Source organism: Harmonia axyridis, chromosome 5 (assembly GCF_914767665.1).
Source record: "Harmonia axyridis chromosome 5, icHarAxyr1.1, whole genome shotgun sequence".
Taxonomy (NCBI): domain Eukaryota; kingdom Metazoa; phylum Arthropoda; class Insecta; order Coleoptera; family Coccinellidae; genus Harmonia; species Harmonia axyridis.
The window spans coordinates 16,032,109-16,049,168 of NC_059505.1; the positions used below are offsets into that span (position 1 = coordinate 16,032,109).

A 17,060-nucleotide genomic window follows, 5' to 3' on the forward strand; every position below is an offset into this window, starting at 1 on the left:
TTCTCTTATGGAAAATATTAAGTGTAAATACCACCTCTTTGCTGATGATTTGCAGATTTATTTGCACACTACTGTAGAGAATTTTGCGAGTTGTGTCCTGTCGATCAATGAGGATTTAGCACATTTATCTCAGGTGGCCTCAAGTTGGGGTCTATTACTGAATCCTGCTAAAACTCAGTCCATAATAATTGGTACCCGTATGTCTCTGAGTAAGATAAATCCACAGGGACATGAAATTTTTGTCAATGGGAGTAATATTCCATATTCTCGCAACGTAAGTAATCTTGGTATAACGATTGATGAAACTTTGTCATGGGATGCTCAGGTTGCTTCTGTCCACGGAAGGTTTTATCGCACTATGCACCAGCTACGCCTCCTAAAGAACTTTCTTCCTCTTGTAGTAAGAAAGTCCCTATTTTATTCTTTGTTACTGCCCATAATTGATTATGCGGATGTGGCCTATATGGGACTGACGTCGCAGCAGCTCAGCAAATTCGACCGATTGCAAAACGCCGGCATAAGATTCGTGTATGGTTGAAGAAAGTTCGATCATGTTAGTAGTTTTCGTCGGGAACTCAAATTGCTAACAATAAAGCAACGCCGTTATTGGCGACTGTTGTTGTTGGGCTTCAAAGTTATGAGAGCTCGTGAGCCTAGATATCTCTGCGAGGGTCTTCGTGGTCTGGGTGGTGAGTTCTATAATACTAGAGCCCATTCCAATACTACTCTCAGGATACCAGCACATGGGACTAGTATTATGTCCAACAATTTCTCGTTGAGGTTCTCCCAGCTCTGGAATCGTGTTCCTCCATCTATCACTCGAAGTGTTACTTTTTCATCGTTTAGGATTGCTCTTAAGAAGTACTTACTTACTAACGAACTTTGATATAAAGATAAAGGTAGGTTCATCGCGCTGTGCAATTTCGCTTTTCCCTTTTCCTTTCTTTCCAATCCTGTATCCTCAGTCGTGTGTAGTCGAATTTTAGTTCTGTATTAGATTAGTGGCCATAAGCAATGAGTCTCGTCATATCTTGTTTTAACACATTTTTTAGGTAGGCAGGAAGATATCGCTTTAGTGATATGCTCACCTATTGCACAATGTAATACACGATGTAACACTTTGTTATGGCAATAAAGAATTATTATTATTATTATTATAAAGTTGTACGTTCCTGAAAGGTTCAAAAAAATTTTACTTTTCCTTGCTGGTTTTCCTGTGAGCTGAAAAAAATGATATCTGAAAAAATAAACAGATTCACAAAAGATATAAACAAACCGGTAGTTAAGATGATTATTTGCTGTTTGCAAGTCTGAGAGAAAAATGTAAAGTTGAAACTGATAGATGTTACAAAAAATATGTTGAGTCGGTTGAACTGGAAGTTTCCTCTAACCCCGAATATTTCTGGAAATTTATAAATGACAAAAAGACACAGAAAGGATTTCCCAAATCTGCTTGTATACAATATTTTGCATAATTTCATCGACATCCTTTCTTCAAAGGATAAATTTAAACGTTCCTCAAAGGAATTTCAGAACCTGGGAACAATTTAATATAAAATATAGTAGAACTTTTGGATTTATAGGTTTAGCAGAGGATTCACTAATACACAGATATTGTTTTAATCGTTTATTCTCTCTAGAATATCTCTCTCCGAGCAAGCTCGATGTCGAATAGACTCAACTTATAGGTTAGACCTCAGATGTCTTAAACTAAGATCATTGAAGATCGGTTCTTGTTATTTCGCTGGATAGCCCTCGATGGCCTCGTCACGCGCAGCGCCGCCGTGACGATATGGAGTAATACGACGAGTGTAGGGTAGGATGTAATGTTGGTTGTCTCTCTCGCAATTTGTTCGGATGAAGTAATATCCTAACACTCCCTCCCTTCATCGCACTACAACCAGCATTATCCACTCTAAGTCTAATCTATAAACAGAACTCAATCAATTTGTACTCTAGTCTCTAAGAATAATCTGAAAAACAAAAATTCAATGAGTTAGTAATCTAAGATTATAAAATCATAAGTTTTTGAGTTAATCTTTTGAGACCGTCTGATGATGGTAAAGGTTTTGTCATTATGTCTGACACATTCTCTTTGGTTGGATTCCACCTCACTGTGGTTCTCTTATACTAAACACATTGTTTGAAATCACCATGTGTTTCAACCATATGTCGTCTAAGTCCAGATTTCTCTCTATCTAGTAGGTCGTACTCTAAACGATCATCGAATACCTTTAGTTTGTATTCACCATCACTCTTGGTGCAGTCTCCAGCGGATTTGTTATCACCCCAGACTGTTATAGGAAACATCGGTTTTCCTATCACAAATCTAAGTGCCTTGTCAAGAGATATTAATTCTTGATAGGCATTACTCATGGCTAGGTATTCGGCTCTACAAGTGGACAATGTGACATAGGTTTGATTATGGCTTCTCCAAGCTATTACATCTTCAAACAATCTAATAACATACCTTTCAGTTGATGAAGAATCTGAATGGTCTCTAAAGGTTGCATCGGTAAATGCCTCTAAGTCTTCAGTTTGAACAGTGAATTTAAGGCTTAAATTCACAATACCTTTCAAATACCTGAAGATTCTCTTTACACCTTTCCAATCAGCTTCGATGGGCTTCATTTGTTTTCTCGCTAAATAGTTAACAGCAAACGTAATGTCTACCATTTGATGGATACATTAAGCTACCAATCTCTTCTCTATAAGGAACTCTTTTCATTTCTAGTTTATCTGAGTCATCTTGTAGATTCTCTGATTGATTTCTCTTAATCCTATTTTCAACCTGTCTGGTTACCATATGAGTATTTTGGGCATTGCAGTCATTCATATTCAATCTCTCTGATATATTAATGGTATAATTTTATTGATCGATTTATAAACCTCTCTTCTCGGTTTCTCTCTATTTTTATACCTAGAAAGTTTTTAGTTACTAGCTAGCAATATATCATCTACATATATTCAGTAGTACTACTTTACTATTTCTCATCCAAGTATATAAACAAGGTTCATGTTTATCATTCTCTGAACCAAGTTTCTAGATCTCTTCAGTGAATCTCTTATTACATCTCTTTGGACTTACCTTCAGTCCATAGAGGACTTTACACGGAGTTTACATACAGAAGATCGTTTGATCTCATTGTCGATATCTACTCCATCAAGAATCTCCTCTATAGTGCCATTTAAAAAGACAGGTTTTTAAATCTAATTGACAAGCATGTAAATCATACTCATTAATTATTGCAAGTGTAGCTCTAATTATAGGAAGTCTAAATACTGGTGCATATGTCTCTTTAAGGTCATAAATATTTTTGACCTTAAAGCCTCGTATGATTAATCTTACCTTGTATCGTATAAGACCATTTGCCTCTAATTTTCTCTCGAATACCATTTCGAGTCTATAATATTGGCCCGTTATACAGATATTTGAAGATACTCTTTATCTACTAATATCCAAACCTTATTTTGTATCATGGAATCAATTCCTTCTTTTATAGCTCTCTTCCATGAGTGGCCTTCTCTAGAATTTATAGCTTCCTCGAAATTTATGGGTTCTCTATTTAATGAAGAAATAAGACAAAGCCTCATATCTTCTTCTCTATCGGTTTTCTCATAATCACCTAAAATAATAATATTAATAGCTGATCTTTATTGATAACTAGTTATCCATGGGCAATTGACCGAGGTCCTTCAGCCCATTCTCTAAAATATTATTCTCTGAGTAATTAAGAAACCTTGCATAGCTTACGTCCTCTACGATTTTCTCTAAGTGTAGCAGGATACTTGCCTTTTTATCGGCAGTTCCCTTATTTTGGCTCTTTGGAGTTTTTCATTCAATCCCAGTCAATTATATTTTCCTGGGTCTCTAATTTTTCTCTAGCGTCATCGAGTTGTTTATTTCTACAAATATCTTTGTAGACAAGTTTCTCGTTAAATCCCACATGTTTAGATTCAAAGGAGTTTCTCGAGCTTGAATGCCACGTCAAGTATCCTGTAGCGGTATAACCCATTAGGACAGCTTTCAGGGCACATTCTCCAAATTTCAAGCTGGGTTTTGGAATCTTAATGTTTGCAAACATTACAATACATAATAATACATACAAATACAACCAAATCTCTTAATTTGATCAAAGTAGCATTTTGCATTTGATGCAAACTTTGTCAATGGTGTTTGATATCAGCTAGACTTGTGTGTTCTACTGTACGCATCTATAGATGCATCAACAGCAATCTCCCACATACTCTTAGGTAGTCTGGAATCAAACATGTATGTACGAACCTTCTTTTGGATTGTCGAGTTAAACCTCTCCGCTACACCATTATGTTCAGGCGTATATGGAGTTGCAAACTCGTTCTCTATATCTTCTCTACTCAGTACTTCTAGGAATTTCCTTCCGGTAAATTCTGTACCTTGATCTGACCTGATATAACATACCTTCTCATTTTTCTCCAACAAGTTTCTTGTTGATTTTAAGAATTTCTCTAATGCTTCAGCCACCTCATCTTCTGTTTAAAATGAATAGGCTTTAGCAAGTCTCCAATAGTCGTCTATGTAGACGTTAATGAATCTTTACTGACCTGGATGAGATGGTGGTTTAATAAGTCTCATCGTGTCAGTGTGTGTCAACTGAATTCGTTTCTCAGCTCTCATTCTCGTCTCTTTAAAAGGTAGTTTCTCCATTTTTGACATGATACATACTTCACATTCTAAAATAAGAGTCGTCAAATATGACGTTCTTAAGTTTCTCGTTTACCTTCTGCATTCTCAGATAGTTAAGTGAAGCATGTCCAAGTCTACAATGCCATAAAATTGCTTCATTGATTTTTCCTGAGTTACAGGAGTTATTGTCTAAAGGACTTACGATACATAATTCCTCTAAGTTTTGGAGTGATTCCAAGTTATCGATCTAAATTACCTCTTTACTGATATGACTGCAATCCCAATTTTCTCCTTGTTCTCAGATTTTGTTTTGTCAACTGACAAAACAAAATCAATCAGTTCAATCAGAACTTTCTCTTTAGGTGAAAAGATGAGATTATACTCTTTCTCCCTCCCAATCGCAGATTCCGGTTCTCCCTCCGAACCTAATAGCTCGTTATTGGAATGTGTCTGCGATTGCAAGCTCATCTCATCTTCTTCGCTCGTTGCTCTGTAACAGTAAATTTTAAGTTGAGAATCCAGTTCGGTTTTTCATACTGACTCTCTAAAACAATCTCATTCTTAACCTTATTGTCAACTCTTAGGAGTTGGACTTGTTCTCTAAAACAATCTCATTATTAACCTTATTGTAAACTCTTAGGACTTATAATTGTTCTCTAAAACAATTTCATTATTAACCTAATTGTAAACTCTTAGGGCTTGGAATTGTCCTCTAAAACAATTTCATTATTAACCTCATTGTAAACTCTTAGGACTCGAAATTGTTCTCTAAAACAATTTCATTATTAACCTTATTGTAAACTCTTAGGACTTGGACTTCTAAGTAAATATTGAACCCAGAGTCTGCGAGTTTACGTAAGGAAAGTAAATTCTCAGAAATCTCTTTCGCTGCGAATAGATATTGCAATTTCTTGGTATTCTCATCTCTAGAATCTAAATATAAGATTAACTCACCCACACCATCGATTACAATGACTGCTATCTCATTTTTATTAGCACTCTATACTCGTATTTTGACATCTCTCAAAGTTTTACAAAATCAGACAATCATTTACGATATGGTCTGTTGCTCCAGAATCTGCAAAGAAGGTAATGGTTGGATCAAGCTAACCTGTTTTAGTTTCTCTATGCTCTATACTTCCAACCCTTTTTGCCTTGGAGCGACCCTCTTTGTTGAATCTCTTGCTCTCTCATTCTCCTCTGGTCTACGTGGTTCCATCTCTTAGTGTTGAAACTTGGCTTGTTCAACCTACCTCTACCCGATCCTCTAAATTGAACGGGCCTAGTCTCAATCGTGCCACCATTGTTAAGGCAATCCTCTCTCTTATGGTTCTTGATTGCCTCACAACCGTAGCAGAAATCATCGACCGATTCGTGATTTTCCATTTTGATGGAGTACAAGCGAGCTCTTACCTGAAGTGTGTGTCGCATTTGACTCGCACTTCCTGGAGAACCTCAAACCTCTAATTACTTCAACAGGGTCTCAGATATTGAGAATTTTCTTGTGATAATTCTCGTCAATTCTGTTTATGATAATGTCTCGTACTCAATTACTTCTCTTGGATTTGTTGGCCTCTGACCAAGTTTGGTTACTCGTACTTTGCTCTATGACGTCAAACAAATCATTTGTCGAAAAGCTCTGATCATAGACTGTCGATCCAGATCACAAATTTGAATTATGCTCTGTAACATGGATTAATTTTAAATATCTGGGTTTTCTAATACTTTAGAATTTAACCCCGAAAATTATTCTTTTAACTCTAATTACCTCTGTAAAATGAATTGATTTTTGAATATAGCTGGGTTTTCTCATACTCTAAATCTCTAAAATTTAATCTAAAAAAAATTATTCTCATAACTCTAATTATCTGTAACATGAATTAATTTTTAAATATAGCTGGGTTTCCTCGTACTCTAAATCTCTTAATTTTAATAAAAAAACAATCTCATAGGTAACACTAGTTACCTCTGTATCACGAATTAATTTTTATATAATATAATTTTTCATAAAGCATAATGAATATACTCTCAAAATATCTAAATCTCTGGATTATGTTTGTGGAATGTGAAACATCCAATTTTACATGCTCCAAGCAATGTATGTAGAATCTCCAATCCTCTAGGTGTGGTATGTAGAATCTTTAAAATTATCCAATCTAAAACAGAAAGTATCACGCGCAGCCTCGCAGCGCCGCCGTGACGATATGAAGTAATACTACGAGTGTAGGGTAGGATGTAATGTTGGTTGTTTCTCTCGTAATTTGTTCGGATGAAGTAATATTCTAACAAGAACCAATTACGGAATGAACAATCCTCTCGATAGAGCATTGAAGGCTGCTGGTTCGGTGGAGGTTGATCTTTTCAATGTATCTTTATTTCACCTAAAGAATTATTTCAGATCATTTGATAATTTTCATTAATTTTGTTTTTCCACTTGATTGCGTGTTTTTTTTCATGGTTCATTTGTTTTATTTGCTAATATGTAAAATAGCTTGTCCGTATATAAATAAATAAATAACAAGGCACCCAGAACAGAGCACTGGGGAACGCCGGACTCTGACATTTTTTGATTTGATCTCGTTGAATCGATTTCGACGAATTGAGTTCGTCTTGTTAAGTAAGTTCTCGATAGAGAACGCATATTTGCATGTGTCAGCTGTAGACGTATAATTTCTTGTCCCCGGAGGTTTTTAAATTATAATAGTAAAATATATTCAGTTTTTCATCAAATTCATTGTGGATGCTGTGTTTTCATTGCGTTGCAGTATTTGAGAGGATTTGTACTGTTTCTGACAATTATGGGTACTCGAAACAAAACAATTGCTGACCTTGAGAAGAATTTTCAAAGTCAAATGAATGAATTCGAGAAGAAATTGAAAGAAGTTCAGAAGCCGGCTAAAGCTCGTGGTGACCCGGGATTAATAACTTTAGAAATCCTAAAAATGGAATTTGAGGCATTCAAATTGGAGATCACGCAGAGATTGGAGAATATTGTAGAGGAAATGACACAAAAGAGTCTCAATAAAAACATTCTCATATATGGTTTACCTGAGGATTCGAATGAAGACGTTTTTCCTGCCGTATCAAAAATATTCAGTAATTTAGGGATAGATGTAAACAAAGATCAATTAACAACTATTACCGTCTGGGTAAAAAAGTCAACGGATGTCAGAACACAACAAAACACCGGCCAGTGGTAGTTGAGTTCGTGTGTCAGTGGCTAAGAGATGAGTAAGAGATATTTACGAAGAAATAAAAGTTGAAAGGTTCGCGTGTTGTTATTGTGGAAATGTTGGTGAACAAAAAGTTGAATTTGTTCAGAAAGGTTAGGGAAAAGTTTAAGAATAGCTCATGGACAGTTAAAGGTAACATTAAAGTAATGATAAACAATAAGATTCTGCAAATTGATGATCTGGAACAACTTGATCAATTAAAAATTAATAAAACTGATACTAATTTTCTTTATAGATCTTGTTGGAATTGTTTAATCTCAACATTGTACCTTTGGGGATGAGGGTTTGTGACGCATTCATAGATTTGTATTTTGGAATAACGTACACTGTTTTATATTTTAGTCTTTTGTTATTTAATTTTTGAGTTCACCACTGCTGTATTTTTAATTATTTTTTGTATTATTTCTATTAGTTATTTTCCATTTCTAGTGCAATTTCAACTGGTCAGTTCACTGTATACATTATAGTTTTACACTGTTTTGTGTATGGTGAGATGAAAACCATTATGTGGGACAGTCATGAATATTCAATGTATTAGGTATTATGAATAGGATCTCTTTAGCACACTTAAATATCAGAACTTTGGTAGGTCATTTCACGGATTTTGAAAACATGGTTTTGCATAGCTGTCATGATATTGTTTTTTTGAACGAAACTAGGTTGGATGGGAGTGTACCTGACGAGTCAGTTTTTATTGAAGGGTATCGCATCATTCGATGTGATCGTAATAGGCAGGGAGGGGGTGTAGCTGTATATGTTAGGTCGAGTTTGGGTTATTCGGTGCTGAGGGTTGGAGGTTCAATAGAGCAAATTTGGCTGAAAGTCGGCTCACCCTTGGACGGAACGGCTTTAGGTGTTATTTATAGACCACCATTAATAATTATAAAATATTTTGGCAGCTATTTGAGTCTGAATGTGGTTTTGTTACTGAACATGCGAGTAAGATAGTTTGTGTCGGAGATTTCATTACTAATATGTGTGTTTCGGACAGTGAATCCGAATTTATGAAAAGAAGCTACAGAAATCTAGGGTTGTTTCAGTTAGTTGATCAGCCTACAAGAATAACCGAACGCTCTGCTACTTTAATTGATTTTATTTTAACATCTGACGCTCACATCATCTCTGACGTTCTTGTTCTACCCACAGACATAGATACTGACCACGAACTTATTTTGTGTAACTTGAGCATTGAAAATGTAGAAAAAACACCTCGTTTTAAGACATATAGAGATTTCAGATTCTTCAATTACTCGCAGTTCAGATCGGACCTCGAATCCGTTCCTTGGAATAATATTTATGATGTTCGCGATGTTGATGAAAAGGTCGAATTCATAAATTATAGTCTAATTTGTTTGCTGGATTTACATGCACCGTTTCGCCGCACCGTGAGGGTAACAAAGAATTATGCACCATAGCTGACTGATAGTTTGAGGGAGATGATGAATTTGAGAAATAGAACTCTTAGACGTTTCAGGAAATTCAAAAATCAAAATGATTGGATAGTTTATAAACAACTCCGTAATGCAGTTTCATTGGCAGTAAAAAAAGAGAAAAAATCATGTTATAATCATATTTTGAACGATAAAAATCCTAAAAACCTTTGGTCTAATCTCAAATCGCTGAATTTAATTAATAAACGTACGACAAGTCTTCCTGAAAAGTTGAAAGATGTCCATAAGATCAATCAACATTTTATTGATTCCATTCCCAAAATACCGATGGACAGGGAAACTTATACATTTTATTCTGACAATATGAGGGATCCGAACATGGTTAAGATGACTTTTGAAGAAGTAGACGAAACTGTGGTATCTAAAATCATTAATCGGATAAGAACTAAAGCTGTGGGTTATGATGGGATTAATGTGTCCACAATTCAACTCTGCTGCCCTTTTATATTGCCCATGTTATCAATGCTTGTCTGAAACATTCGATTTTTCCGAGTTCTTGGAAAAAGGCATTAGTAATCACACTTCCTAAGAAGCCCCATCCATCTTCCCTTGATGACATTCGTCCTATCAGTGTGCTTCCAACGTTATCCAAGATACTTGAAAAGGTGATGCAGACACAAATACGGGAGCATTTAGATTCTTTTAATATAATTCCGTGTGAACAATCTGGTTTCAGACCTGGACATAGTTGCTGCACTGCATTACTTAACATCACAGATGAAATCTTTGAGTCTTCTGATCGGGGTAATCTAACAATCATGACCTTGCTTGATTTCACCAAAGCGTTTGACTCAATAAATCACAAAGTCTTGTTGGCTATACTTCATTATATTGGTTTTTCTCGGGAGGCCATAAGGCTGGTTGAGAGTTATATCGGATCTCGATCCCAAGCGGTACTTATTGATGGTCTGTTGTCTTCTTTTGTGAGCCTGACTTCTGGGGTCCCGCAGGGTTCCATTCTTGGACCTCTGCTTTTCATTATTTATATTTGTTGTTTTGCTTTTATTTCCCTTTCAGCAAGGTTGTATTTTTATGCAGATGACAGCCAGTTGAAATTTTCTTTCAAACCCGATGAGGCTGAGCAAGCTATAAGTGCTCTGAACTTCGACTTGTGTAGAATACATGAAATTTCTCAAAAACATTGTCTGAAGTTGAACGTCAGTAAGTCAACATGTCTTCTTTTCGGTGGTAAGAATGATAGGGGAGCGTTTTTGCGGGATTTCGGCGGTAACATAGTGTTGGGGGGAGATTGACTTTCAGGAAAATATAAGAAACCTAGGCCTTACTATGGACACGGATTTAAGATTTTCTAAGCACATTTCGATGTGCTTGAGTAAAGCCTATTTGAGTTTGAGACTTCTGTATCAGTGTCGGAAATACTTGAACAGTAATAATAAGAAAATTCTCTGTGACTCGCTGGTTCTTTCTCATCTAAACTTTTGTGATGTAGTTTATGGTCCCTGCTTGACTGTTGTGGATGAGAAGCGAATTCAGAGTTTACAGAATTCATGTTTGAGGTTCATCCATGGGATCAGAAGGTATGAACCGGTAACATACAGTCTCAGATGCACTGATTGGCTGAATATGAAACATAGAAGGCAGTTACACTCTCTCACGTTATTTTTCAATATAATCAGACGTAATTCACCTTTGTTGCTTGCTAATAAAATCAGGTTTCGTTCTGAAATGCACCATGTTAATATTCGTTCAAAGGGCACGATTTCTATTCCCAAACACTTGACCGCGCTATTTACTAGATCGTTTTCCTATCAAGTTCCGTATCTTATGAATGGGTTGGGATTTGAATACAAGGGTTTAACTTTAGATAAATTCAAACTACACATATTAAACAACTTTCGTAATGACCCATTGTATTTATAGTAAATCAATTTAATTATTCCAAGTAACTGATATATTATATTCCTTTGAACTCAACATCTTGAAAATTTATTAATTTTTGTTGTGCTATGGCTGTTTCTAGTGAAAATTCTACAAGGATTTGCTTGTTTTGCTGCATTGGTGAGCTCATTAGATTTAAGTTAGTGTTTCTTTCTTTTTTTATCTTGTTTCTAGTTCAATTACAGAGGGTTAGGTGGAAGAATAGACGTGAGGTCTCGGGACTTTTAGTAGGTTTTATTTTCAAGTTGTAATACCTGAGACAGCACGAACTAAATCTCGCCTTCAATTCTGTAGCATTTTTTTGTATCATAATTTCTATAAATAAAGGCCTTTATTATTATTATAGATCATTTATCCTCCCTCGTAAGCCGTAGGCCTTTAACTTTTCCAGCAGAAATTCGTGGTGTACCAGGTCGAATGCTTTACTTAAGTCCATAAAAATGCCTAATATTTTCATATTTCCATCTATAGCATCATATAACCCCCTCATAAAGTCATTAATAGCTGTTGTTGAACCGTGAAACGCTTACTAATGGTTTTTTCGATATTTTCAATTCAGCGCTTTATTATCCAACAAGCCTCCAAAAGCAATTTTTTATCAATTTTTCAAATTGAGGTAGAGAATGAAAAAAAAATTTCCTAGAATCCTATAGCTACTTCTTGTAGAGAATTCATTCAAGATTTCAAAGCATCCCTTTAATTTTCTGTGCAATCATTGATTGGTGAGATATTGATGTTTAAAGAAAAGAATGTCCTTTTCAATTCAAAGTTCGATATTTCAGCGAGAAGTGCTCGCATCTAAATTTTGAAAAAAGGATATTGAAGCTGAATGAACAAGGTTTCTCATCCATATAGTGGTTAAGTTGGAAAAAAAATTTCCAAGTCTGTATGAATGAAAAATGAAAAAAATTCTCAGAAATTTTAGATACTGTATTCATTAGGATTGAGTGGTGCACGTTGCTTGAAAAATTTTCTCATCATTAGATCTCTAAACTATAAACTTCAAGCTTCGAAAAACTTTCTTTTAAATTGAGATAAGACCATTCTTTTCGAAAATACAGTCTTTTGAAAAACCGCTAAATTTATTCCACTAGTATATATAAAAATCCATGTTCCAAAAAATGAATTATCAGGCAGATTCGCTAGTAGATGTAATTCAATTATTATATGCATCACATCTAATATGTTCTTTATGTTCAGCCCATTTGATTTTATCATCGAGTAAAAGTGACTAGAAAATATATTTATTATACATTTGTCAGCAGAAATTTCGACATAATATAAAAGCTGCGAAACTAACACACTATTTCATCCTCGATTTTATTCATTTCTGGCATTTCTCGAAATATATGAGTGAGTATGAAGAAATTGTGTCTATATTAAAAATCAGTTTGAAAAATTATTAGAACAAATAAAATCAATATCATCAAACGATTAAGTGCTACTAAATGACATGAAATTCTACTCTGACCATCCTTCCAGCCGTAAATACGACAACTCTCGAACGGAAATAACTCTAAACTTGAAATTCTCAAGATTCGGAGCTCAAATACAACAATTGAATTTGTTAATGGGCAAAATGCGACTAGGGCTTCCCTAGTTGGAAATGTTATTCTCTGATAATTAAGACAATTAATTTGCATGTGCAATAACAATTCCATGTTGATCGCATGACCAGAACCAGAGAAAATTCAAGAAAAATATCGAAAAACAAAATTCTAATATTTCAATCACGACAGATTCGACCGAATTGATATTTCGCGTGTATATGAAGGATTACAATTTCAAGCTATATTTGAAATTTGTAGCTGATCACATCATCAAAACTGAGATAAATACTCTATGAAAATTCTAGAAAAATATTGTATTGGAAAAAACATCCAATAGTTCAGTTATGAAGATTTCAATCTAGTTGAAATTTTGCTTGTAGACGTAGATATGAAATCACCAATTCGAGCCTGGTGCAAATTTTGGTGTGCATAACCAGAATTATAGAAAAGTCAAGTATATTATAAAAAAAACAAAATTTCCCTGAAAAAAGATCCGACTGTTTAAATTTTGCTTTTAAATAATATCAATTCCAACCTTCGTACAAAATGTTGAAATTATAACATTTAGAGGTGGAATTGGCTCATGAATAAACCAGCGCTCAAAAACTTCTGGAAAATAGAAATAGTAAAAATTAACTAAGATTTGAAAATAATTTATTTCTAGATGCCGGGTTTAATCAGATTTACGTTCTTCGTATAGACTTTAGTTTACACGGATAGCATTGTCGGTGATCATGATTTCTTTCGGAAAGTGATCTAGATTATTTAAATGCACCAAATTATTATGATATTAATGAGATTGTTGAAAAAGTATTGTGTTTTACTTGTCGTGAGAATTTTTTTGGTGCTCGTAAAAATATTCTCTTGTTTCAAGAAATGTTATTTTCGTCACTCGTGAAACAATATCCTATTTTGAATCAACGAACAATAAATTATCAAGAATCCGGAAACAAGAAATTGTTTGTTATTCGATGAAGAATTTTCATTTCATTTGTGTGGGATGTGATACTGTAGTTATAGATAGTTTATATTGTGTAGAAAGGTATGCTGGCTACTGTATAATATTTACAGCATGAAGTCTATAAAATTTGATGTCATTTTAGGTATTCAACATGGAACGACCAGTTTCATTTAACATGAACATTCTAAAGAAGTATGTCATTGAACATGATTTTCCGAAAGATTTGGACTCCTTAACTCCTTCCAGTAGTGAAGTAATTGAAGCTTGTCGGTTCATTTTCAACTGAACGGATTACAAAAAGTGTTATTTGTTACCGAAAAGAATAAAAAGACAGTCAGAATTTTATTTTATGAAGAATGAAGAAAACGACGATCCAAAAAAATCCTGTTTATCGCGTGTATCGGAAATGATGAAACATATTGAAATCACTAATTTGAACAAAGTGAATCCTTCCGAAGAGAATTTCATTCTCTCCAAATTCTGCAAATTTTTAAATACGCAAAATTCTCTCAAAAACAGAAAGAAAATCAACTCCGATTGAACCGAAAGCTTCGAATGACGATTTAAACAACTAGACCTATTATACCCCAAAAAAGTGAGGAGATAATTATAATTTCTAATTATGTAATTCCTAAAGAAATGAGACTTACATTATCTTCAATTAAAACTCAAATCAAGAAAGGAGTTTTGTCTCAGTCAGAGAATAAAATCGAATCGATCATTACAGATTCAATATCAAGTTTTAATGATCTGAGTGTAGCCGATAGTGCAAGAGTTACCACAGATGATAGCGAGATTGTTACCAATTCTATACTTCCATGGAAAAATTATCCAGGAGAGAAAATCGATATAATTTCACCAAGGGGATCGAAAATCTAAATCTAAAGAACTGACATCGACCCAAATATAGCAGCTGTAAATTCTTCGAAGGGCAATTAATTTTAAGGCAGGATGAATTTGAAAATATAACTAAAAATAAACAATTGATTAGCGGAATTTGGAGTTATATTATAAACGAAAAATTCAAAAACGTTAATAATGTATGTTTATTAAATTTCAAACACCATAGGTATATGCCTTCTACGGATGAAATTAAAGGGTATGCGTACTGTTCACAAAATTGTAAGGTATTCGTTTTGACAATTGAGAAATTTTCCTTGAAGTGCGATCATCAAGTAAATGTTTTGAGCTCTTCGTTAAATTTCAATCACACAGACAAGTTCACTCGGCACTTGAGAGGAACTGAAAGGAAATTATTCAAAAAAAAGCCCATAAAGTAAAACCCTCAAAATTAGGAGAAATAGCGATTAGAACTGCATCTGAAAAATTAATTAAGGCCGGAAATCTGCAGGGCATCAAGTCAGACGCGGTTTTTAGGAAAGTTTTGTCGGAAAAGTTTGCGTCGTATGATTGTGATCAAGATGACCTTTATGATCTCCTTCTAATGCAGAGGGAAAATTACTCCTATATAAAAATTGTCGGGCAACCTCTCCATGTTTATATTTATAGTTTACAACAGTTGGAAGTTGTTTCACGGCTCATCGATATTGGTGTAGATGATATGACAATTCATTTAGATGCCACTGGAAGTATTGTCAGAAATCCACCGTCATCTAAGAAGAGAATATTTTATTATGCGGGAGTAATCAAAACTGATTTTAATGATAGAATATTTCCCGTAGTGGAAATGATAAGCTGTGACCATGATAGCGTATCAATTGGCAGGTGGCTTGTGAAATTCAAATATTTTGCCATAGCAAATAAACTTAGATGGCCTATATTTAGAAAATTAGTGACAGATTTTAGTTTTCCCCTAATTAATGCAGTCTCTTTTTTCTGGAACGAAATTAATTTAAAACAGTACCTCAAATTGACTTACGAATTTGCTGTCCATCAGAACTGTAGTTTAAACGATATTACACGACTACATATTTGTTGTTCTCATTTTTTCAAAATTATTAGTAATGACATCAAAAATCATTTCAGTAATTCTGCGAGTCAAAAATTCATCAAAGAATTGATAGCATCTCTCTTCAACATGAACGAGTTTGATGTTATTTGCTCATGGTTCAGGGATTTTATCATACTTGTGAAATCCGAATACTATTATGATTCTGTAAAAACGGCAATGATTTGACTTATGACAACCTCCTTGAATCATGAATGTATAACGGAATTAGAAAATGAAAATTGCCCTCTTCCAAAAGAAAGAAAAAGTAAGGATGAGGGGAAAATTTATAGAAGTAGTCCATTTTTTGAGCACTTTTCGCAAATTTGTCAGTCAATTGATACGGAATCAATATCAGGACAAGGTCATGAAAGCAACCCCTATTATAATCCAAGATTCTTAAATGACGTGTGTTTAAAAAAGTACTTTGCTCACTGACCCTTGTGGAGTGGGTTATTATTACCAAATCCAATTAAACGCCTCAGCAACGCATTAGTTGAAAACTGGTTCTCCGTAACTAAATATATAATCATGGAGGGAAAATTCAATCAAAAATGCAGCAGAGTTATTCGGAATCTTAGAAAAAGAGCATTAGCTCTACACAAAGAGTTTATTCTAGACATTGCGAAAGCTCGCTGCACTAGGAAAAGAAAAAATGATAGATGAAGTGAGCATTCTATATATCTCCAAAAAGAAAAATGGAAGAAAAAACTGAAACTGCCAACCAGTGATTTTGAGGGGACCGAATTAAAAAAAACCCTAAAAAATTAAAAAAGAAAAGAATTATGAAATAAACGAGCGAAAAAGATTTCCAAAGGACTCATGAGAGATCCAGAATACTATAATAAATGCCCCACGTTTGGAAATTCCCAAATTGGAATCTGGCACATATCCTCAAAGAACCTAAAATGCCAATTAATTTAAAACGAAAGGTATTTGATGCTTGCGTGTTACCAGTCATGTTGTACGGACTCGAGACAGTTACCCTAACAAAGAAAAGCGCACAACGACTGCGAGTCTGCCAACGTGCGATGGAACGAGCAATGCTCGGGATCAGCTTGAGAGACAGGCAGACAAATGAAAATATCAGGGCGAAAACCAGAGGAAGGGACGCAGTAGAACAAGCTGCTAGAAGTAAATGGCGGTGGGCTGGTCATGTCGCGCGGAATGATGTGAAGTGGACGAAAATTATCATGCAGTGGAGACCACGACTGACAAAAAGAAGTGTTGGCAGACCCCTGTTAAGATGGCGAGATGACATTCAAAGGCGAGCAGGAAAGAACTGGATTCTCACAGCACAGTGTAGGACGACATGGAAGCGATTGGAAGAGGCCTATGTCCAGGAGTGGACT

General features: G+C 34.8%; 1 protein-coding gene across 2 annotated transcripts in view; it reads right to left on the reverse strand.

Moving 5' to 3' along the window:
- The window catches only part of LOC123679837 (rap guanine nucleotide exchange factor 4), a 697,170-nt gene that overhangs the window by 36,044 nt on the left and 644,066 nt on the right, over positions 1-17,060 (reverse strand). Inside the window, exon 21 of one of the 2 annotated variants that reach the window (XR_006747443.1) lies at positions 1,615-1,926. The exons of the other annotated variant lie outside the window; for it this stretch is intronic. The gene's annotated coding sequence lies outside the window, so the exon portion shown is untranslated. Of the gene's footprint in view, positions 1-1,614; positions 1,927-17,060 lie in introns of those variants that run through there. 2 annotated transcript variants of the gene reach the window in all.